Source organism: Erythrolamprus reginae, chromosome 3, assembly GCF_031021105.1.
Source record: "Erythrolamprus reginae isolate rEryReg1 chromosome 3, rEryReg1.hap1, whole genome shotgun sequence".
Classification (NCBI taxonomy): Eukaryota; Metazoa; Chordata; class Lepidosauria; order Squamata; family Dipsadidae; genus Erythrolamprus; species Erythrolamprus reginae.
The window spans coordinates 139115927-139140553 of NC_091952.1; the positions used below are offsets into that span (position 1 = coordinate 139115927).

At 39.6% G+C, this 24627-nt stretch overlaps 1 protein-coding gene across 2 annotated transcripts in view; it reads left to right on the forward strand.

The window, feature by feature from the left end:
- The first annotated feature begins 6058 nt into the window (after positions 1-6058).
- Positions 6059-24627, forward strand: part of TMEM121 (transmembrane protein 121) — a 46475-nt gene continuing 27906 nt past the window's right edge. The window contains exons 1-2 of one of the 2 annotated variants that reach the window (XM_070746834.1): positions 6059-6379; positions 7605-7695. The gene's annotated coding sequence lies outside the window, so the exon portion shown is untranslated. The remainder of the gene's footprint in view (positions 6380-7604; positions 7696-24627) is intronic. The other variant, XM_070746833.1, reaches the window with a different exon arrangement.

A 24627-nucleotide genomic window follows, 5' to 3' on the forward strand; every position in this document is an offset into this window, starting at 1 on the left:
TTCCATTAAGATGGCATTCCTGGTAGCGATAACTTCAGCTCGTAGAGTGTCTGAACTTTCGGCCTTATCTACTCATCTGGACCTCTGCATCTTTTACCCGGACAGAGTCGTTTTAAAGTTAGACCCCTCCTTCGTACCCAAGGTGAACTCTATGCTTCCTGACTTTTGCACTCATGGTGACCTTATGCCACCTGAGCTCCGGCAGAGCTCAGGTGGCATAAGGTCGATGTTAGACGAGCATTGAAAATCTACATTAGGAGGACTAAGCCATTCAGAAAATCTGAAACGTTGTTTGTATCCTTTTCCCAGCACAAAATGGGACTAGGAGTGTCATCAACATCCATCAGCCGGTGACTCCACGAATGCATCAGCGAAGCATACAAAGCAAAAGCCCAGCCCCCGCCGCCGGGAGTGACAGCCCATTTGACACCTCGACTCCAATTGTAAAACAGAGTCGACTGACAACGAGTCAGTCGAGGTGACTGGGGCTAAACATCTTTGTCCATCTGTCTGGGAGGAGGTTTGACTTGGTGACACCTAAGGAAGTGGACAGGGCCATTGGAGCTGTGTGTTCTGCCACCTGTCTACTGGATCCATGTCCCTCTTGGTTGGTTTCGGTCAGTCGAGAGGTGACGCGGAGCTGGGTCCGGGAGATTGTCAACGCTTCCTTGGGGAGTGGGTCCTTTCTGGCCCCTTATAAGGAGGCACTTGTGCGCCCCCTCCTCAAGAAGCCTTCCCTGGACCCAGCTGTACTCAATAACTACTGTCCAGTCTCCAACCTTCCCTTTATGGGGAAGGTTGTCGAGAAGGTGGTGGCATTTCAGCTCCAGCGGTCCTTGGAAGAAGCTGATTATCTAGGTCCTCAACAGTCTGGATTCAGGCCCGGCCACAGCACGGAAACTGCTTTGGTCGCGTTGATGAATGATCTCTGGCGGGCCCAAGACAGGGGCTTGTCCTCTGTCCTGGTGCTTCTTGACCTCTCAGTGGCTTTCGATACCATCGACCATGATATCCTTCTGCACCGGCTGGAGGGGTTGGGAGTGGGAGGCACTGTTCTTCAGTGGTTCTCCTCATACCTCTCTGGTCGGTCGCAGTCGGTGTTAGTGGGGGGTCAGAGATCAACCTCTAGGTCTCTCCCTTGTGGGGTGCCTCAGGGGTCAGACCTCTCCCCCCTACTATTTAATATCTACATGAAACCACTGGGTGAGATCATCCAAGGGCATGGGGTGAGATATCATCAATACGCCGATGATACCCAGTTATACATGTCCAGCCAACGAAGCAGTGGAAGTGATGTGCCGGTGCCTGGAGGATGTTGGGGCCTGGATGAGTGTCAACAAACTTAAGCTCAACCCAGACAAGACGGAGTGGCTGTGGGTCTTACCTCCCAAGGACAATTCCATCTGTCCATCCATTACCCTAGGGGGAGAATCACTGCCCCCCTCAGAAAAGGTTCGCAACTTGGGCGTCCTCCTCGATCCACAGCTCACATTAGAGAAACATCTTTCAGCTGTGGCGAGGGGGGCGTTTGCCCAGGTTCGCCTTGTGCACCAGTTGCGACCCTACTTGGACCGGGAGTCACTGCTCACAGTCACTCATGCCCTCATCACCTCGAAACTCGACTACTGTAATGCTCTCTACATGGGGCTACCTTTGAAAAATGTTCGGAAACTTCAGATCATGCAGAATGCAGCTGCGAGAGCAATCATGGGCTTTCCCAAATATGCCCATGTTACACCAACACTCCGCAGTCTGCATTGGTTGCCAATCAGTTTCCGATCACAATTCAAAGTGTTGGTTATGACCTATAAAGCCCTTCATGGCACCGGACCAGATTATCTCAGGGACCGCCTTCTGCTGCACTAATCCCAGCGACCAGTTAGGTCCCACAGAGTGGATCTTCTCTGGGTCCCGTCAACTAAAGAATGTCGGTTGGCGGGACCCAGGGGAAGAGCCTTCTCTGTGGCGGCCCCGGCCCTCTGGAACCAACTCCCCCCAAAGATTAGAATTGCCCCCACCCTCCTTGCCTTTCGTAAACTGCTTAAAACCCACCTCTGCGGTCAGGCATGGGGGAATTGAGACCCTCTTCCCCCTAGGCCTTTACAATTCTATGCATGATATGTATGTATGTATGTATGTATGTTTGGTTTTTTTTATATTAATGGGTTTTTAATTGTTTCTAACATCAGACTACTATTGTACACTGCTTTATTGTTGCTGTTAGCCGCCCTGAGTCTCCGGAGAGGGGCGGCATACAAATCCAATAAATAAATAAATAAATAAATAAATAAATAAATAAATTTGACCCGGAGTGCAGCTACATCGGCAGCATGGTCCACACAGGCGTCCATCGAGGACATTTGCCGAGCAGCGACCTGGGCGGCTCCGTCCACATTTATTCATCACTACAAGTTGGATTCTTTCGCTTCAGCAAAGGCTGCATTTGGGAGATGAGTCCTACAGAGGGTGTGCTCTCCTCCGACAACTCTGACTCAATCATTACCCTCCCATGGTTCTTGATCTTTGGTATATCCCATGTTGGATTCTCCTTCCAAGTGCAGTGGAGAAGAACCGTTGTACCTACCTGAACGGTCTTCTCGATGCACTGGAAGGAGAGTCCAAACCCACCCAGCATTGTTCTCATTCAGGGTTGCTGGAGTTGGGGTCAGTTAAGATATATGGTTCTTCATTGTTGAAATAAATACTAATTGTTTTTTCCTTACATTGGTCTCGTTTTTAAAACTGAAAGTATGGGGGCAATGAGGGGGCGGTACCTAGCTAATATGTTAATTTCTAACTTAGTCTCTACCAATTGGATTGGTAAATAACCCATGTTGGACTCTCCTTCCAGTGCATCAAGAAGACTGTTCAGGTAGGTACAACGGTTCTTCTCAGGGTGCGCATGCACAGAGTTGCCAGACGAAAGGAACAGCTAGGGAACAAGGGCCAATGTGAGAGTTAGACCATGGGTGGCCCTTCCCATAGTAAATAAAAGAAGAGTGAAAGGGGAGTGGGCTTTTGCAGGAAATAATTTGTTCGTTCAGTTAATTCAATGAGGGTGAAGATCTGTTCCTGACTTCTTGCCACATTGTTGTTACAGTATGGTAGATATCATCCTGGCAACTCTCCATGCCTGGTAAAGGTCTGCAGTTGTGAAAGCTCATTAAAACTGTTTGCTGGAACTTTGCTGAAGAGATATTCCTTTCAAACTAAATAAAAGAGGCTTTACTGGGGTGAGGAGACCGTTCATGGTTTGGAAAGGTCTAGGTCACAACACAGGCATGAGTTCTGGAAATTAAAGTCCACTTCTCAAGGTTGACCACCCTTAAACTAGACACTTCAGCTGCTGGCAAAACCCACTGGCAAGCCCTGTGGTGTGAAACCTCCACTGGCTTTGATAACAGGCACAGCCAAAAACTGATAAAAGATTTTCTCAGAATAATATCCACAGTTTCTACAACAATGGACTTCAGTGGCCCCATTGTCAACTCTAATGCCACTAGTCAAAAGCCAATCTGCAGCTATTATCTTTCTTTCCCTTTCTCTGTCTCTTTTAAGGAACTAAATAGAGAAGTTACTGAAAAAACAAGAGGGTTATGAATAAAAGAGTCTACGGAGAGGAGCGGCATACAAATCAAATAAATAAATAAATAAAACATAATGCAATTACTCAAAGAGTTTTGTTGTTGGTGCCTTAGAACTTGTAAACTGATGCACCCTTGTTACAAGGGAAGCCTGCTGGAAATTTAAACTACTGTACTTTAGATTTGGCATGAGAGAGCAGGAACCAAACCTTAGTGTGTACACACAATACAGTAGTCCCTCACCTATCGCTGGTGTTACGTTCCAGACCTAGCCGCGATAGGTGAAATCCGCGATGGGGAATTTATCAACTGATAGTACTTATTTAAGTATTTATATTGTAATTGTTTGGCAAGTTTTCATTGTTTTAAGTGTTTATAAACCCTTCCCACACAGTATTTATTTTAGATACAGTAATTACAATTTTAGATTTTTTTTTTTAAAAAAAACCTGCCGATCGAGTTCGGCGGGCTGTTTAAATCTGCCGATCGACTTCCTCAGAAACCCGCGATGAAGTGAAGCCGCAGTAGGTGAAGCGCGGTATAGCGAGGGACTACTGTACACAATGGAGAAGAATAGGAGGAATTCAAATATCCAATTTTAGGTCAAAAAACCCAAAGGAATTTTTCCTTTTATTATTAATTTGTTTTATCAAGTACATATTGGTGATATACAAAGATATAATATTTATACATATGATACAGTAAAAGAGAAACATTGGGACAGGGGACGTAAGGCACTCTGGTGCACTTATGCACGCCCCTTACTGACATCCTAGGAATTGGGAGAGGTCAACAGTGGATAGTCTAAGGGTAAATTTTTGGAGGTTAGGTGATGATATTACAGAGTCTGGTAGTGAGTTCCATGCATCAACTACTTGGTTACTAAAGTCGTATTTCCTGCAGTCAAGTTTAGAGTGGTTTACTTTAAATTTGTATTTGTTGTGTGCTTGTGTGTTGTTGTGGTTGAAGCTGAAGTAGTCATTGACAGGACGACTGTTGCAGAAGATGATTTTATGGGCTATGATTAGGTCGTGTTTAAGGCGACATAGTTCTAAGCTTTCTAAACCTAGGATTGTAAGTCTAGTTGCATGGGGTATTCTGTGGAGAGCTCTTCTAGTAAAGTATCTCTGGACATTTTCTAGAGCGTTTATGTCCGAAATGTGGTATGGATTCCAGACAGACGAGCTGTATTCAAGGATTTGTCTGGTGAAAGTTTTGTACGCTCTGGTTAGTACTGTGAGATTAACAACACTTGAAGCCCCCTTTGGCGATGTTGTGGGATTTGGCACTTAGGTCATTTGATATGAGTATTCCAAGGTCTTTTATGGTTGTCTGTAAGGTCTTGTTTATTCAGCTTGTATTTGGTGTTCTGATTCTTTTTGCCAATGTGTAGTACAGAGCATTTTTGGTTGAGATCTGGAGTTGCCAGAAGTTTGACCATTCAGACACAAATCAAGGTCTTTTTGGAAAGTAGCTGTGTTATCAGTGGTGTTGAAAAATTTTACATCATCAGTGAAGAGAATGCAGTTGCTTGTAATGTGATTGCAAAGGTCATTTATATAGAGAATATGAAGAGAATTGCTCCAAGTACGCTGCCTTGTGGCACACCACTCTTAATTGGAACAGGATTAGATATGGCACTCCCTCTTTTGACAACTTATTGTCTGTTTAATAGGAACGCAGTTATCCAACTATGGAGGGATCCTAAGATGCCGCAGGATTTGAGTTTTAGAAGTAGATTGTCATGAACCACTGAGTCAAAGGCTTTACAGAAGTCAATGTAAATTGCATCTATTGATTTGCCCTGATTGAGATGTGCAGCCATATGTTTTTGCATTGAAAGAGTTGCAGGTTGCAAGATAATTTTTTAAATGTACAGATTATTTTATTAGTATTTAATAGATGAAAATTGCAATTAATATTATTATTCAGCCTTGCCATCAAAATGATGCTTAGTGTAGTTCTAAGAAAAATAACACAAAGAATAGTAATTAAAACTATAATTTAAAAAATAATTAAAGTGACTCAAAGTTCTACAGTTGGAGATGCTATAATGGGGGCAATAATTCATTTTATGGCCTGCCATTTTCATTCCTGGGGCACCAGGGGCCATCCTCCTAGTGAAAAAATATTAGTACTTTTAAAAATTAAATGTTGAACGAAACGCATTAAAACCATATTAAAGAAGGGGCAGAAATTAATCTAAAGCCCACAGAAAAGGGCAAGGCAATTATTTCTATTCATTGTATTTCCCGGGCATCCATTCCTTGTTCTATCACTTCTTTGCAGCTTATCCTGATTTTAATGGAGTCCCCTGATCTGCACGCCCATTATTTCCCGTGTCTTTCGCCATTCCTTCCCGAAGGATATTCCTGTTCTTCACTAAGGCGAATCGCAGATGCCGCCCCCTTCCCATCGTTGGCGTCATCAGAAGCTGCGATTTCCATCCTCTCCACCTGCGGATGCTCCCGCCACTTCCTTTTCTCCCCCACCCCAAATCTCCAAACCTAGCAGCCCCTCCTGCACAAGCGGCGGCGGCGGCGGCAGCCAATCTTGCACCCGTTGCCTCCCATACTTGCGTGAACGTGGAGTCAAGAGGCATTGCCAGGCGTCCTCTGTAAAAACCGGCGTGCCGTGGCGCGGGAAGGGGGGGGAGAGAAGCGATTCTTTCCAGAGAGGTCGTCTCTCTGTGCTGGGAGTGGGTCAGGACGATTCCCCTTCTCCATTTCATCTGGAAGCGTCTCAAACGCGCCGCAGCAGAGGCAGGGAATTCACTCAGCCCCGAAAAAAACGAGGTAAGGGTCCGAATGCACCAAACCCGAGGGTGTGCTGTGCTCTCCTCTTTCACGCCCGCAGAGAGGCTCTGGAGGAAATTCCAAGGTGTGGGAAGTCGGAATCCCTCCTGTCCCTCGACGCCGGCTCATTGCTCTGGGGAATCCTGAGCAGTGCATCCTGGGGGGCAATCCAGTTAATCGCCCCTCTACACCCCACTGTGCCAAGGAAGGTGGGCAGAAGTGCCAGATTGTGTTTACAATGCTGATGGAGGGAAGACAATTGAGCTCAATGGCGGTGCCTTCCCACTCGCTCCGGTCTTCCATCTTTGCTTGGCTATTTTTGCTGGATAGCTGAGATGATTGGGCCTGCCAAATCCAACCCTAGTGCTCAGTGGGTGAGGCAGATACAAACAAGCCAGCTCAGCTACTCAGTCAAGAAGCAGCTGGTTCATCTTCCCACTAGTTCACTGAACTGAAGGATGTAGAACAATCCTCCACATCCTTCTCCTCACCCCTGTCCCCACCAAAAGAGGGAGAGGAGCAGCAGCAGTAGCATGCATTCAAGGCCCACAAAGCCCACACAGTTAAATGGCTTAGCGGTTAGTTCTCATAAGAACAGCTATCCACTTCTGTCTGTTGGCTTGCATTGTTTTCCTTGGTCCACTGCAGCATTAAACCCATTGAACCTAATCTCCACTGCTTTGATAGGGAGGGTAGGAGGGAGACCCAGAGGTGGACGTACCTGCAGGCTTTCTGTGTCTCATTCTTGGCAGTGCCAATGGGCCCCATCTGCCATTATTATGCCTCTGAAAATGGAGCTAGAGCACGGGGCTGGTTCTGAAGGGACATTTGGTGCTTTCTGCATTTCACTAGGTATACTTTTTCCTTTCTAATTGTTGATAGTCTCTTGACCATCTGAAATTACCAACTGAGCACCACTCTGAAGGAACAAATCAGTAGAAAATAGTTGTTGCCTTTTCTGCTCTCTGTGTGCTTCCTCCCCTTGAACTGCACAACATGCTTTGTTCTTACTCTTCTTTGTACATTCCAAATTAAAGATGCAGGCATGTGATCTGAGATAACATCAACACCTTTTTGCAATCACTACTTACTCATATATATGTGTGGACATAAAAGCAATAGTTCTTTGTGCTGCTTGATTTCTAAATCTTGGGGAAGAGAAGAATTGAAAAAGAGGTGTTATTATTACTGTGTGGGACACATGGAAACACTTTCCCTTTCACAGGTGCATGCACACACACACGGCACAATGTCTCTCAGGAACAGTTCAGCAGATGGATAAGACTTCTAAGAAAGTACAAGTTCAACAACTGATGGTATGGATTTTCCTTTCCCCCTTCTGCAGAAATAGTCCATACTGTACTTGGATATGATAGGAGATAGCAATGAAATGCTTTTAGTATATGCACACTACTTCTCCTTTTCTCCTAGATCACTTACATTAAGGAAGATCTTCCATGGGAAATACCAATTTTTTGCATGATGGTTAGATTCTTTATTTCAGATTTAAGGCTACTTTATTTTTGAAGACAGGTATCATTTGGCAATTACATGAAATAGAAACAAATAAAAGAAATCCATGCATTGATGGTCCTTGTATAAGCAGTCAATCCATATGTTGTTGTAGTTGGTTGCTGTTGTTATTATTTGTTTACAGAAATAACATTCTGTAGGAGACAATGTGTAAAATGAAATACAATCAACCAAATCAGATCCATCATTAATATCCCGAAATAACCTTTAACCTGTTGCCTCAAATAAGTAACAACAAGAAAATGAAACATAGATGTGATTTTATAGTCATATTAAGCACAATCTTTAAAATTTTGCCAATTAAAAAATGGGCCCCAGAGGAAAAGGAAGTCTTGGCCTGGAAGAAAAAGGATACAGTATGAATGAACCTTTTGAGAGAGGAAGAATTCCACAATTTGGGAATCACAGGCACGAAGATCTTTCTCCCCATCCTCAATGTGAGAGAACTTAGGCCAAGGTTTCATTGTTTATCTTAAAGCTCAAGAAAGCAGATCAAAAAGAATCAAGCTTAGAAATGGTTGCCTTACTAACAAACAGCATAAAATTTATATTTTTAGTTATTTAATTAAAGTATAAAGTGAAATGTATATATTGCTTTCTGGTACCCAGGAATTTGAAATTCCAGGAATCATGGTGGCTAGTGGTTAGAATCAGTGGTGGGATTCCAATAATTTAACAATTGGTTCTCTGCCCTAATGACCAACTGGGTAGGTATGACTAGGTGGTCGTGTGACTGGGTGGGCATGACAAGAGACTCGTGTGGTGCTAAGGCAGGACTTCCTTGAGACCCTCACTCACTCTCATTATACAAGTAATCCTCCAGTTACAAATGTAATAGAACCTGCCAATCACATTTGTAACCTGGGGATTTGATTGAATCAGGTTAAATGAATGAAATCACTCCCTTCTTTCCCCAATGCATTTGTTAATCAAATGCACATGAGGTATCTCAGGCTGTGGAACAGCATCCAAGGCTTCCCCAATCCACTGAGATACCTCACGTTCCCCTGGGGTCCTCACAATTGCTTCCCTCACCCCATCCTGTCCTGCTGGGTCTCCAACAGACTAGGCCTGCTTTGCTAGCATCAATTCCACTTACTCCTCCCCACCCCATTTCCCCTGAATTGCTTTTTAAAGATCTCCAGAGCTCCAGAAGAGGCTGACCCACTGGCAGAACAGCCAAAGTGTTTATTAAAATGATGACAAAACTGTAAGAACATAAAATCTAAGGGAAATATTTAATTTAATTTAATTAATTTAATTTATATGCCGCACAACTCCTGAAGGACTCAGATTTTCTCAGCTTTACTCAGAAGCTTTTCACCAACTTGATGAGGAGAGACTGGGAGAGAGGGGCGAGGCTTCAGCCACTTTGGCAAACTGAGCTGTGTGAACTTGTGCGAACCAGCTGAATCCCATCACTGGTTAGAATGCAGTTTTGCAGGCTAACTTTGCCACAGTCAGTAGTTTGATCCTGACCAGCTCAAGATTGATTATTTCATCCATCCTCCCAAGGTTACACTGACCTGTAAACTGTTCAGAGAGTGCTGTAAAGCAGGGGTCCCTAACCCCCGGTCTGCAGCCCATTGTGAACTAGTCTGCACAAGTGGTCAGTGAGCATGCAAAGCTAGATTGATCTGTCTATCTATCTATCTACCTATCTACCTACCTACCTATCTGATTTACATGCTGCCCAACTCCTCAAGGACTCTGGGCAGCTTATAACAAATAAAAACAATATTTAAAAGAACAATTTAAAAAGTAATTACAAAACTCTAGTAAAAGCCATACATATATCTCTCATGGCTGAATCTAGATGGTATCTCATTCACCTCAGGTCTGCCAGAAAAGCCAGGTCTTGACAGCTTTGCGGAAGGCCAGTAGGGTGGGGAGGGTACAAATCTCCACGGGCAGCTGGTTCCAGAGAGCCAGAATCGTCACAGAGAAGGCTCTTCCCCATAGCCCCGCCAGTTGGCATTGTTTGGTTGATGGGACCCAGAGTAGGCCAGCCCTTAGGGCCCTTATCCCTTGGGAGGTATACGGTAGGAGGTGATCCCAAAGATAGTCTGGCCCTAAGCCCTGTATGGCTTTATAGGTGATGATCAACATATTGAATTGCATCTGGAGACTGATTGGGAGTCAGTGCAGCTCTCAGAGAGTTGGTGTGATGTGGGTGTATCTGGGTGCACCCACAATAGCTCGCGGCTGTGTTTTGGACTAGTTTAAGTCGCCGAACACTTTGAGGGTAGGCCCATGCAGAGTGCATTATGTTTTGGACTAGTTGAAGTCTCCGAACACTTCGGGGGTAGGCCCATGTACAGTGCATTACAGTAGTCGAACCATGAGGTAATGTGGGGATGAGTGACTGTGTGAAGAACCTCCTAGTCTAGGTAGGCAAATTAAATAACAGTTTTACATTTAAAGATGAGTAGTTAGTTGTGGGCATGAGCAGCATAATGGCCTAGGGGTGAAGATGATCACCTCCCACTTGAAAGGCTAACATTGCAATTCTAGGGGAAAAAATGAAGGAAGTGCAAGGAAAAAAGAAAGAAAAGGAAGGAAGGAAGGAAGGAAAAGATTTGCTAATTCCATGTAGCATCAGGAGCAAATGCTTAGCTACATCCAGTCACCCTGACTCCACTCTGAATTTAGAGATTACTGGGTCATGAAAAAGGGATTTAGTTAATTGGGGGAATGCCATGTTCCCCACTGTACTGCCACATTTAACAAAATACCAATAATGTCAGCAGGCTAAATAAACTTAAATATTAAAAAACTAAAGGGCATCGACTTCCGGGTGGAGCCCGATCGCGCCGGAGGAGGGGAGGCTGAGCTCCGGCACCGCAGCCCTCCTTTCCACCTTGCAGGACGCGGATTCGCGTTGTGCCGACACCGGAGGGGTCGTCCCAGGACAGGGGGGTCTCCTGGACACCCCGGGATGGATCGCCGTGGCCCCGGGGGTTAGGGACAACCCCGCAGCTGCAGGCATGGAGAGCTGTGCCCAGGCGGCTGCCTGGACACAGCCATAGCGGTCGCCGAAAGCGGAAGTCAAAAAATAGAAAAGAAGTCTACAAACAGCAGATCAGCAGATAAAGGAGATTGACAGCACCACACGGAACTCTTTTGGTATTTGAACAAGCTTGGAAAAAGAAGATTTTAAACTTTAAGGCGAATATAACAAAGGAAAGAAAACTGAAAGTGATATCCATACGCGGAAGAAAAGATCAGCCGGAACTACTTGTCTTTGTTACAATTAAGTATAACTTTCACTTTTTTCTAAACTTAAGATTATAGTGTGGTGTGTTTACTTTCCTTTTTTTTACTTTTCCTTGCTATATTTTTGATATATAAATTTTTTCTTCTTCTTTTGAAATAAAATTAAAGTCTGATTTGGTAATTGAGTGGATGAAGTAAAATATATTAATGAATTGAATACATGAACCTATGAACTGAACTAAATCGAATCTACGTTATTTGAATGGAATTTTACTGAAGCTATAATTATTCGAAATGAATTTTGGACTATTCATTCTATTTTTCTATTTTTAAAGTTTTTGATATTATTTTTATTTCCTCTTTATTCCTTTCTTCGGATTTGCTGGGACTATTTTTTGTGTGATAATAGAGGTGTAAGGATATCTTTTGTATTTTAACTTCTTTTGCTTCTTTGTATAAAATAAAGAGACTTGGACTATTTTATAAGTATTTGAATTTGGAAATTACACTGGACACTGGTTTTGGACTTATTTTTATTTTTCTTGGATAATTTTATTAGAACATAATTTAGGTTCACTTTACTTGGACTTATTAGAAATTTTTGGATCTTTTTTTTTAAGATTTTTTTGATATCTTTTTCTTTTTTAATCCAAAGTGTGTTTACTATAATTACTGTTTGATTAATTTTTCCCTCCTTATTTTTTTTTATATATATTTTTTGAAAATATTTTTTACTTAATTTTTTAAATAAATCCTTTTTTTCAATTTTTTTACAAATAATTTTTTAATAGGTTTCCTCCCTCCTTTTTTTCTCTCTCTTCTCTTTCCTTTTTTCTTTTTCTTTTATTTCCTTTAATTCTTTCTTCTCATCATAATCATATTCTTTCTTCCTTCCTATTATTAACTTAATTAATATGAGCTAGAAGCTTGATTTCTTCCCCTTCACACCTGATCCCCCCTCTTTAGGATACTAGGGTTTTAGAAGATTGAATTATTTTTCTTCCACTTTTTTTTACTTTCTTTCTGTTTAATTAACTTAAATAACCAATTATCGTATTATTATTGTATTAATTGAATTGATATTTACTCTTTAAAATTTTGGAATATGAAAGGTTCTCATAGGGCACAAAGCGCGACTTCGGTGACTACAATAACAACGTGAAAACAAACAACTACCCCTGCTTCGACTTCAACTACCACACCAAAAGTTTCCCCAACTTCATCACCATTACAACAAAGGACTATAACTACAATGTTAGCCAAAGAGAAAGAAAAAGAAAAGCCATTGATGGATCCTAACTTCCAGATTATTCAAGATGCCCTAGCTGGTATACAAGAGTCACAAACCCAGACAAAAACTCAACTTGCCGCGAATAAAGAAGAAATGAAAACGTATTTACAAGAAATGAAGCAAGAACTGAGACAAGAAATGAAGGAGATGAAAGATGAGATAAAAAAAGAAGTTGCTGAGCTTAAAACAGAGTTAACGGAAGTGAAAGGAAAGGTCGCTGAGATGGACGGAGATATAAAAACCATGCAACAAAACCTACAAGAAAGTGAAAAAAGAATACAAATGACAGAAGGGAAAATTCAAATCATGGGACAAAGAGTGGAAGAATATGAAGATCGTAACTATGCAGCCCGCAGAGATTTTGATACAGCAATAACCAACTTAGAAATCCAATCCGCGTCACATGGTCTGAGATTCCAAAATATTGAAGAAGAAAGAGATGAAGATCTACCCGCAAAAATGGCAGAAGTGATAGCCGCTATCATGCAAGCGGACCCAACAGAATTGGTAAAGAGAAATTGATGAAGTCTATCGAGTCCAGACTGGCTATGTGAGACGCCATAACTTACCTAGAGAAGTGCATATTAAATTTTCAAGAAGAATAATCAAAGACGAGATACTGAGATTGACAAAAAATAAGACTTTTCAACGTAATGGGAAAGAAATTACGATTCTGAAACAAGTACCGAGGAGAGTTCGAGAGAGTAGAAGACAATACTACTTTCTTACAAGCATTCTGATCAGAAAGAACATTGTTTTCAGATGGTTGGTACCGGAAGGTTTGACTCTGGCTTGGCAATCGACGAGAGTAAGAATAGAAAGTGTGGAACAAGCAAGATCTTTCTTAGCACGTAGCGGATTGGACAAAATCGAACAAATTCGGATAGAACCAAAGAGTACTGATGCTATGATGGGGGCCACTGGAGGTGGAGGGGAAGAACTACTGGCAGTGGAGCAGAAACAAACTCAGGCTTCACAGGAACTAATTTTGGAAACCCGGCTTCGAGAACCAAAAGAAGTTAAAAAGTACTACTAATAAAGATGACACAAGAACTGAAAATATTTTCAGTTAACGTAAATGGATTAAACAACCCGAGGAAAAGAAATCAAGTATTAACTAAACTTACGAAACAAAAAGCTCAGATAAATATTTTACAAGAAGTTCATATCAAAAAATCAAAACGAAGTCTTCTCAAAAACTCAAAATTGGGGAAATTATATACTAGCTTGGCAAACCAAAAGAAAAGAGGTGTAGCAATCTATATTGATGAATTAATTGAATCTAAAGAAATATATAATGACAGTGATGGAAGGATGTTGATAGTGCAATTGGACTTAGAAATAAAACCTCTGGTAATTGTCTCAATTTATGCACCAAATGATAACCAAAAACAATTTTATATAGATTTGCACGGAAAAATTAACGAATTATCAATTGAAAATATGATAATAATAGGGGATTTTAATGCAATTTCAGATGACCAAGCGGATTATACTGGGAAAAGAAAAGAAAAGAAAAAAAAGGTAATTTTGCCCAGGACGTTCTGGAAAATGTGTATGGAATTATCATTAAAAGATGTATGGCGAGAACAACACTTAAAAGACAAACAATATACAGTCATACCTCGTCTTACGAACCTAATTGGTTCCAGTGGGAGGTTCGTAAGACGAAAGGTTCGTAAGACGAAACATTGTTTCCCATAGGAAACAATGTAAAGTCAATTAATCCGTGCAACCAAAAAACCCCCCGCCAAAAAACGGCGTTCGGCGACTGCTGGGAAGCCGCGCGGCTATTTTAAAAGGTGACAGCCGGGCTGGGGGGCTTCCCAGCAACCTCCCGAACCCCAAACCCGGAAGTTCGGCAAAAGTTCGGGGGGGTCCTGGGAAGCCCCCCAGCCCGGCTGTGACCTTTTAAAACAGCCGCGCGGCTTCCCAGCTGTCTCCCGAAGCCGAATGCCAAACCCGAACTTCCGCGTTCGGCGTTCGGAGACAGCTGGGAAGCCACACGGCTGTTTTAAAAGGTGACAGCCGGGCTGGGGGGCTTCCCAGCAACCTCCCGAACCGAACCCGGGGTTCAGAAAAATTTTGCCTCTTCTTACGAACTTTTTTCGAGTTATGAACCGGCGTTCGGGAGGCTGCTTGGAAGCCCCGCCGCCCGGTTGTCACCTTTTAAAACAGCCGCGCGGCTTTCCAGCAGTCTCCGAACGCCAGTTCGTAACTCGAAAAAAGTTCGTAAGAAGAGGCAAAATTTTTCTGAACCCCGGGTTCGTATCACTAGTTGTTCGTAAGACGAGGGGTTCGTATCTTGAGGTACCACTGTACTTTTTATTCTAATCCCCATAAGACTTGGTCTAGAATTGATATGGCTTGGGCCCCTTCTCATATAATGGAACAAATTAGTAAAATAGTAATAGAGACAAATACTTGGGCAGATCACAATCCCTTATCCATATATTGGAAAGGTAAAAGGAAAATAAATAATTGGTCAATGAATAGAAATATAATAAAAGATCCAGAGTATAAAAAATGGATAGCAAAAGAATTAGAGTTTTTCTTTAAAATAAATAAAAATACTGATACTACCCCTCAAAATTTATGGGATACAACTAAAGCTTATATACGTGGGTTAACAATATCATTCATAGCGGGGGGAAATAAAGAGAGGAAAAAATGTTATGAAAAATTATTAGAAGAACTTAAAAGTTTAGAAATTTTAATGCAAAAAGAGGATAAGGATGACAAGCAAAAAAATCAGAGAGAATTAATAAGACATAAATTGAGATTAATAGAACAAGAACCAATTGTAGAAAAGATAAAAAGAGCAAAACAAGAATATTTTGAACATGCGAATAAACCTGGAAGATGGTTGGCATATAAACTAAGAAAAGAGAAAGAAAATAGAATTATAAAAAAGTTGACAGATTCAAAAGTACAATAAAACATAGAACAGAAGATTAAAAGGAAATAGTATTGGAATTTTATAAACAATTATATAAGAAACAAGAAATAAGTGAGGATTTAATCTTTAAATATTTGGGGAAAATAGACTTACCAGTATTAACTGAAGCACAACAGCAAAGATTGAATAAACCTATTACAGATATGGAATTAAAACAATTTATAAAAAATCAAAAAAATAACAAAGCAACTGGCACAGACGCAATACCAGCGGAATTTTAGAGATAGAAATACTTTTTTCAAATATGCTTGAGACATATAACCAAATATTGGTAGAAGGTAAATTGCCAAAAACATGGTCAGAAACTTTAATAATTTTAATTCATAAAGCTGATACAGAAAAGGAAAAAATTGAAAATTATAGACCTATTTCACTATTAAACATAGATTATAAAATTTTCATATCAATATTTGCTAATAGACTAAAAAGTATTATAAACAATATGATACACAGTGATCAAAATGGTTTTTTACCAGGAAGACAAATTAAAAATAACTTAAGAATAATAGTAAATATATTAGAATATTATGAACAACATCCAGAAAAGCAAATGGCACTTATATTTTTGGACGCGAAAAAGGCATTTGATAATGTAGATTGGAACTTTATGAAAATACAGCTAAATAAGATGGAGGTAGGTACAAAGTTTTTTAACATAATAGATGCTATATACTCTGAACAAACAGCTAAAATTATAATAAATGGTGAACAGACCGAAAAAGTAGATCTACAACGAGGAGTAAGACAAGGTTGTCCAATATCGCCATTATTATTTATTCTAACATTAGAGGTATTGTTGATAAAAATAAGAGCAGATAAGGAAATAAAAGGACTGAAGATAAAAAAATAAATTTATAAAACACAAGCATTTGCAGATGACGTGGCGTTTATTCTGGAGGATCCAACAGAATCTATTTTAAACTTAATAAATTTAATTGAAGAATATGGGAAAGTTGCCAGATTGAAAATAAATAAAGAAAAGATGCAGATATTAACAAAAAATATGACTGAAACACAAAGAAGGTATTTAGGAGATTTATCAAATATGAAAATTACAAAAAAAGTGAAATATTTAGGGATATGGATGACCCCTAAAGCAGTATCTTTGAAAAATGACAATTATTTCAAATTATTAAGTCAAGTTAAAACAGATTTAGAAATATGGAGTAATCTACAACTATCATTGGTAGGAAGAATCTCAACAATTAAAATGAATATTCTTCCTAAAATTTTGTTCCTTTTTCAAGTTATTCCAATAAGCCCAGGACCGAAATTTTTTGTTGAATTAAATAGGATAATAAAAAAATTTATCTGGCAAAGTAAAAAATCAAGAATAAAACAAAATTCATTAGAGGATCGTAAGGAAAGAGGAGGTTTAGGCCTCCCAAATTGGAAATTATATTATCACGGCACCGCCTTGACATGGATAAAAGAATGGTTGACCTTAGAAAATCAAAGGATACTCAACCTAGAAGGTCATGACTTGATGGTTGGTTGGCATGCACTTATATGGTACAATAAATTAAAAACACATTCTTATTTTAGAAATAATATTATTAGGAAAGCATTGATAGAGGTATGGAATGAAATAAAGAAAAACCATTTTTTAGTAATGCCGGAATGGGTATCACCTATTGAAGCTATTACACACCCGAACCTTAAAGAAAAAAGTAAGATGTGGAAATATAGGGATTTGTTAGACGATCAATTTAAATTAAGAACAAAACAAGAACTATATGATTTAGGTATTGACTTAGATTGGTGGCAATATATGCAGATTAGTTCTAGATACCAAACAGATGTAAAGACTTATATTTTTAAAAAAGAAAATAATGTATTGAGTAAATTATTATTTCAAAATCACTCAAAAACAATTGCAAATGTGTATAAATACTTAATAAATTACAGGACGATAGGTTGGATATTGAAAGACAATATGATCAGTTGGTGCAAAAATTTAGGCAAAGAGATAGATTTAGCTACATGGGAAAAAATATGGATGTATAATTGGAAAATAACAAAATCAATTTCCTTTAAAGAAAATCAAATCAAGATGTTCTACAGATGGCATCTTCCACCCTATAGAATTTCTAAAATGTTTCCGTCTATCGCGTATTTGTTGGAAATGTAAAAAAGAAATTGGTACATATTACCATGCGTGGTGGACATGTTCTGAGACAAAAATATTTTGGAACAAAGTAGAGAATTGGCTAAATGAAATAACAAAGGAGAAGATAAAAAAATCTCCTGAACTCTTTTTATTGGGTATTTCAAATACAAAGTATTAAAAAACCCTTATTGTTTAATAATACATATATTGCCTGCGGCCCGAATTATATTTGCACAGAAATGGAAAGAAAAAACAATACCAAAAGATACTGAAGTATTTAAAAAAATTATAGAATGTATAGAACTAGATATGATGACTAAACGTTTAAATAATCAAACTGAAACAGAATATTATAAAATATGGGACAAAGTATATGATTGGTGGAATTTTAAAAATGGTATTAATAATTAATTATAATATAGAATGAAATGGTAAATAGTATTACTAATAAACTTTTTATTTTCTCTTTTCTCTTTTTGTATAAGTATAGAATATTTTAAAATATAAAGAAATTTAATTAATAAGTTTAATATTAAAAACATAGAGTTGAATTTAACAAGAATGTAACTTACATGCGTGGTATTTCTGCTTAGATCTGATTACAGTTAGGATTTTTTATATTTCTGTATTAGATAGACTTCTACGACAAGCGGAGCAATGGTAGCTCCTTAAATGTTTAGTGTTGTATGTTTTTGTTTGTCTTTTTAAAAAATTCAATAAAAATATTTTTTAAAAAAACAAAAGTAAAGGGCATCATGTAGACTTTCAATTTTTCAAAGCAAGATTTATAAACATGGGTCTGTTATAATAATTGACAAGGTTAGTATCTTTATTGCGACCGAAGAAATTATAAAATTGTCAGCAAACATAATAAGATTCTTCTTCAGGGTAAATGTTTATGTAGCAAAATGACAAGACAGAAATTTGAGTCATTATTGAAAATTCCCCAAACACTTTTAATGTCAGAAATGCAGAAATGTATTAAATATTATTTGAATTTAAAATGTAGCATTTTATGTGATGACTATGTACAGAACTGATATACAAAATGGGCCTGTGAAATATGTTTATACTAGCCTCCCTCCCAAATTTATACAGTGGTACCTCATGATACGAACCCCTCATCATACGAACTTTTCAAGTTACAAACCCAGGGTTTGGAATTTTTTTGCCTCTTCTTATGAACTTTTTTAACCTACGAACCTGCCACTGGCCGCTGGGATGCCCCACCTCCAGACTTGAGTCCCTCCCGTTTTTTCCCACCCTGTCTTGCACCTTTCTCCCCTCTTGATCTCCATGGGTTCCTCCCATTTTTTCCCACCCTGTCCTGCACCTTTCTCCCCTCTTGAGCTCCATGGGTTCCTCCCGTTTTTTCCCACCCTGTCCTGCACCTTTGTCCCCTCTTGACCTCCATGGGTTCCTCCCGTTTTTTCCCACCCTGTCCTGCACCTTTCTCCCCTCTTGATCTCCATGGGTTCCTCCCGTTTTTTCCCACCCTGTCCTGCACCTTTCTCCCCTCTTGATCTCCATGGGTTCCTCCCGTTTTTTCCCACCCTGTCCTGCACCTTTCTCCCCTCTTGACCTCCATGGGTTCCTCCCGTTTTTTCCCACCCTGTCCTGCACCTTTCTCCCCTCTTGATCTCCATGGGTTCCTCCCGTTTTTTCCCACCCTGTCCTGCACCTTTGTCCCCTCTTGACCTCCATGGGTTCCTCCCGTTTTTTCCCACCCTGTCCTGCACCTTTCTCCCCTCTTGATCTCCATGGGTTCCTCCCGTTTTTTCCCACCCTGTCCTGCACCTTTCTCCCCTCTTGATCTCCATGGGTTCCTCCCGTTTTTTCCCACCCTGTCCTGCACCTTTCTCCCCTCTTGATCTCCATGGGTTCCTCCCGTTTTTTCCCACCCTGTCCTGCACCTTTCTCCCCTCTTGACCTCCATGGGTTCCTCCCGTTTTTTCCCACCCTGTCCTGCACCTTTCTCCCCTCTTGATCTCCCCACCATCAAGAGGGGAGAAAGGTGCAGGACAGGGTGGGAAAAAATGGGAGGAACCCGTGGAGATCAAGAGGGGAGAAAGGTGCAGGACAGGGTGGGAAAAAACGGGAGGAACCCATGGAGATCGTGAAAGTGAAATAACACCAATCATAGGATAGCCCATCAGTGCAAAATGCATGCTGAGATGTCACATATAAGGCCTACTCCTCCATGTAGTCACATTTTTCTTTTTCCCCCTCTGCAAAGGACTATGAAGCTTTAAGCATTAAATGGCCCTTAACTGATTTCCACAGCCCAGATGCAACTGCTGCATAAGTGTTCTTATCCTGTCTTGATAATGATGTTCATACTGAATGAACAGTATTCTCAAATGTAGAATATTATATTTTTGAGAATGATCAGGAAAACAGGAAAGGTCTTTATAATATCACATACTACTGTATGAGTCAGGGGCGGGAGAGGGGGTGCTGGAGAGCCAGGCTGATATAGTGGTTAGGGCACTAGGGTAGGAACCAAGAACTGAGTTCTAGTCCCATCTGAAGCATGAAAGCTGGCTGGCTGTTCTTGGGCTACTCCTCTTTTAGCTCATGATGTCAGGTCTGGACCGCAAGCTGCTCAGTTCCTATCACAACCAATGGACCAACTCTCTCTCTCTCTCTCTCTCTCTCTCTCTCTCATACACACACACACACACACACACCTCTTAATTTAGGTCATAGTCTACATAAGTAAATATATAAATACTTTCATAAATAAATAAAATTTTATGCTATTATCAATTTTATGGGGGGGAAATAAAATCCTAGAACATTATCACACAAAATCCAGCAGCATACATTCTTTTTATGAAGTAAAATAGCACCATTTGTACATTGCTAGAAACAATATTTTTTTAAAATGTTTAGAAAAATATAATTACTAAGTTTAGGAAGGGAACTGGACAGTAAGAAATGCTTGAACATTTCAAAACGGGCAGAAAGTTGGATGTCCCACATACTCCATTTAGTTTAGACAGCCCACCGTATTTTGACTTAACAAGAAAAAAAATGCTCCATGAACATGAGAAAATTCATAAAATTGGGCTTGGCATTGTATAATTGCTAGGAAAAAAGGAAATGTATGTACAATACTCCTTACCACTTTACTTGTCTAGACAAGTAACCCATTTCCAGATAAATTACTTGACTGGAGCATTCAGCATTTCTATTTTTAGCAAGTTTCCTTCCGGGCTTAAAAATGGCTTTTATTTATTTATTATTAGAGTTGAAAGGGACCATGAAGGCCATCGAGTTCAACCCCCTGCCCAAGCAGGAACCCTATAGTACACCAGTCAAGTGGCAGTTCAATCTTCTCTTAAAAATGTCCAAAGTGTTGGAGTTCACAACGTCCGCTGGTAGATTGTTCCATTGGTTTGTTTGTTTTTAAGTTTTTTTTTAATTAAATTTTTATCACAACAAACAAACAAAAAATCTTACAGAAAAAGTGCCCAACAGCAATAAACCCCTCCACCATTTAGGGGGTTACATTATTTACAGTAAATTTCAATTTCTTCCTTGGCTCCGGTTTACATTTCTTTACATACGAAAAGTGATTGGAGTTTATTTTTCACATTGTCGTCATATATTCTACTTAAGATATAATCTTTCACCTTATTCCATCGTGCCATCAGCTTCTCCAATTTATTTTCATCAAAGTTATTTAATCTTAATTCCATAATTTTGAAGTGAATGTGGTCCACCATGTACCAGTACCAATTCTGGATCGTCCATTTATTGCTGTCCTTCCACCCTAATATTACTACTACTTGAGCGCTTTCCAAAGCTGCTGTTTTGATTTCTTTGAATTCTCGTAATTCCCCATATTTAACTAGTGTTGCTGATTCTTTCGTGATTATCCAATTAATATTTAGCATATTGTTAATTTCATTCTGTACTTCCTTCCAAAATTTTTGAACTTCAACACATTCCCAGAGCAACCATGCCAGCAGTTTCCTTTTCCTTTCCTCTGGAAGTGTGCTAGTTTTACTGGTGTAAAGTACCATTTATCATCTCTCTAATTCTCATCTCTCTAATTCTTGTGTTCTTTATCTTATACTGTATATGTTTTCTACTACTTCTTCCATCTCGTTTTCATTAATCTGTAATTCATTTTACCAGTATCTTGTTAGGCCTTTAATCACTTCCTCTACCACTTGTAATAACATACTATAAATCTTACTAGCCTGTCCTTTTGAATCATTAATCTTTTCTTTCAGTATTTTCTCTAGACAGTTTTCTTCTCTCAAAAATGCTTCTTTAATCTCAGTTTTATTCAAATATTTGCATATTGCATTAATCTGCAACCATTTTTGTTGGCCCAGCCACCATTCGAGGCGAGTTCTATTAACTCTTCCATCTGTCTCATATAATTGTTCTATTCTCATTATGCCTTTATCATTTAATTCCTTTATAAATCTACCTAGATTAACGTCATTATTTATATTCAAAACATGCAACGTTGATAATTTTGAATTCCTATTTGCTAATTTCCCTTGCCATTTTGACCAAATATTTAGAGCTGCTTTCAAAGGATCAGCTAATCTATTGATTTCTATTTTACTCCATTTTTTAAATAATCTCTTTATTTTTAACATTGTTAATCTCCCTTTCAAGTTTCACCCACTTCTTTTCTGTCAATGATTGTAATTCCATTAATCTTTCTATTTGAAATGCTTCTCTATATGTTTGGGCACCCCCATCCTCCATCTTTTTCTCTGGCAATCAGCCATCGTTTCCTTGTTCTAGGCTTTTTATTTCCTTCAATCCAATAGTTCATTTTATTGTCCCATTCCCTTAATTTTACTCCTGGGAAGGTACCTGGTAAAACTTGGAATAAGTACATCGTTTTTGGAATAATCATCATTTTAAGAGCTCTTATTTTGGCCATTTTTCTCAAACTTTTATCTTTCCACTTTTTAACTTGCTTTTGCATTTTTCCCCCAAATTAAATTGTAATTTGCCTCAGCAATTTTGTTTGGGTTTTTGAATAACCAAATTCCTAAATATTTCATTTTTTTATATCCTAATTTCAATCCTGAAATTTTTCGTATCTCGATTTGCTCTTTGGGACCTGTATTCAAACAAAATATTTCTGATTTCTCAATATTAATTGAGAGACCAAATATCTAGAGCTGCTTTGGAGTTTCAATTTATCTTCTTCTCTTCCTGACACAAGAGGATTATATCTCCATAATTTTTGTTTATTGTTTGAATCAAGTACAATCACTGCTAATAATGGGGTGTGGTCTGATAACCAAATGCTTTCAGTTTCAGCTCTTTTAAGATGTGTATTCCCAGTTTTATTCATTAATATATAGTCAATGCAGCTAAACTTATTGTGCCTAGCTGAATAAAACGTAGCTCTATTTGTCGCTTCGGCATGAAGATCCATCATACCCAATTTATTTAAAGGCAGATTATTTTTTTCCTGTTTTCCTGCTATCAATTCAATATTGAAATCACCTGCCAAAATCACTGTACCTTCTGCAAAATTATTCAATTTACGCTTTGTATTTAATATGAATACCAGTTATACAATACAGTGCTTATTTCAACACCAGTTATACAATACAGTGCTTATTTCTTCTTTTGGCGTGTGACACGTCCCTCCTCCTTTCCCTTCTCTCGGAGTAAAGCTAGTTCCTTTTCTAATGCAATGATTCTTTCCTCCTTCTCTTGGCTGGTAGGACCTCCTGTAGATAACAGAGGAATTGCTTCTCCTATTGCTTCTCCCCCTTCGGCTCCAGTTGCCTCCTTTGTTGAGATTGCCTGCTGATTTATATCCGGGTTTATTCCCAGCTGTCGAAGCATTTGCATTCCGTCTTCCAGAGAACTTGCAAAATAAGTCTTGGCATCTTTGAAGATCAGGATCGTGGCTGGAAATTTCCATGTAAAACGAAGATTATTTTGAAAGAGCATATTCGTGACTGGTCTCATCTGATTTCTTGCCAGCAGCGTCTGAGCAGACAAATCTTTCAAGACACGGACAGGAGAGCCTTTGTAATGGAGATTTGGAGTCTGTTTGAGCTGTGTAAAAACTTCCGCATCCCTCCGCTCCAAGGCAAATCTTACCACAATATCTTTTTGATTGGCTGAATTCCAATGGACTCTTTCAATTTCATCCAAATCCACTGTAATTTTGCTTTCCAAGAGCCATTGTTAAATCAATTGGGTTAATTTCTTATTTTCACCAAAATCCTGCTTAAAACCCCTCAAACGTAAGTTTGATCTCCTCTGCCGGTCTTCAAAATTGTTTATGCGCTGCTCTTGTTTTTTTCTATCTGCCTCAAGTCTCAAGATCCTTATCTCCTGATCCTTGAACTTTCAGTTCATTCATGCCGTTTGTCACTTCTTTCATGGCTAATTGCATATCTTTAAGTTGTTGTCCTACGTTTGCAAATGCCTGAAGGAGTGTATCCATTTTTTCCCCTAGATCTGGAATAGTCGCCATTTCCCTTTGTCGTTTTACTCACTTTTTTAACAGTGAAGTTCTGGTCTGTAACTCCTCTTTTTAGCTGATCCAAGCAGGTTTTCCAAGTCTGTTTTAAATTCTCTACCTCTCAGTCCGCTTTTCACTTAGCTTGAGAGGGCTGTTAAGGGTTAAGATTTGTTTTCTCTAATCACATCTGGAGAGCGTTCCGTGGAGCGTCTACTCTCAGCGCATGCACAAAGCCTCCGATTGTTCCATTGGTTGATCGCTCTGACCGTCAGGAAGTTCCTCCTTATCTCCATGTTGAATAAAGTGATCCCCTCCTCTCTGTGACATCCCCTCGTATACTTGTAGACTGCTATCATGTCCGCTCTGGCCCAACTTTTCTGTAGGCTATCCATGCCCAGTTCCCTCAGTCTCTCTTCGTAAGTCTTGGTTTCCAAACCCTTAATCATCTTGGTTGCTCTTTTTTGCACCGTCTCCAGAGTTTCAATGTCTCTTTTGAAGTGTGGTGACCAGAACTGAATACAGTACTCCCGGTGTGGTCGGACCAGGGCGTAGTAGAGAGGTAGCCTTCCCTGGTCTTAGAGTGTATTCCCCTGTTGATGCAGCTTAGGATTGTGTTGGCTTTTTTAGCTGCTGCTGCACATTGTTGGCTCATGTTTAGTTGATTGTCCACCAA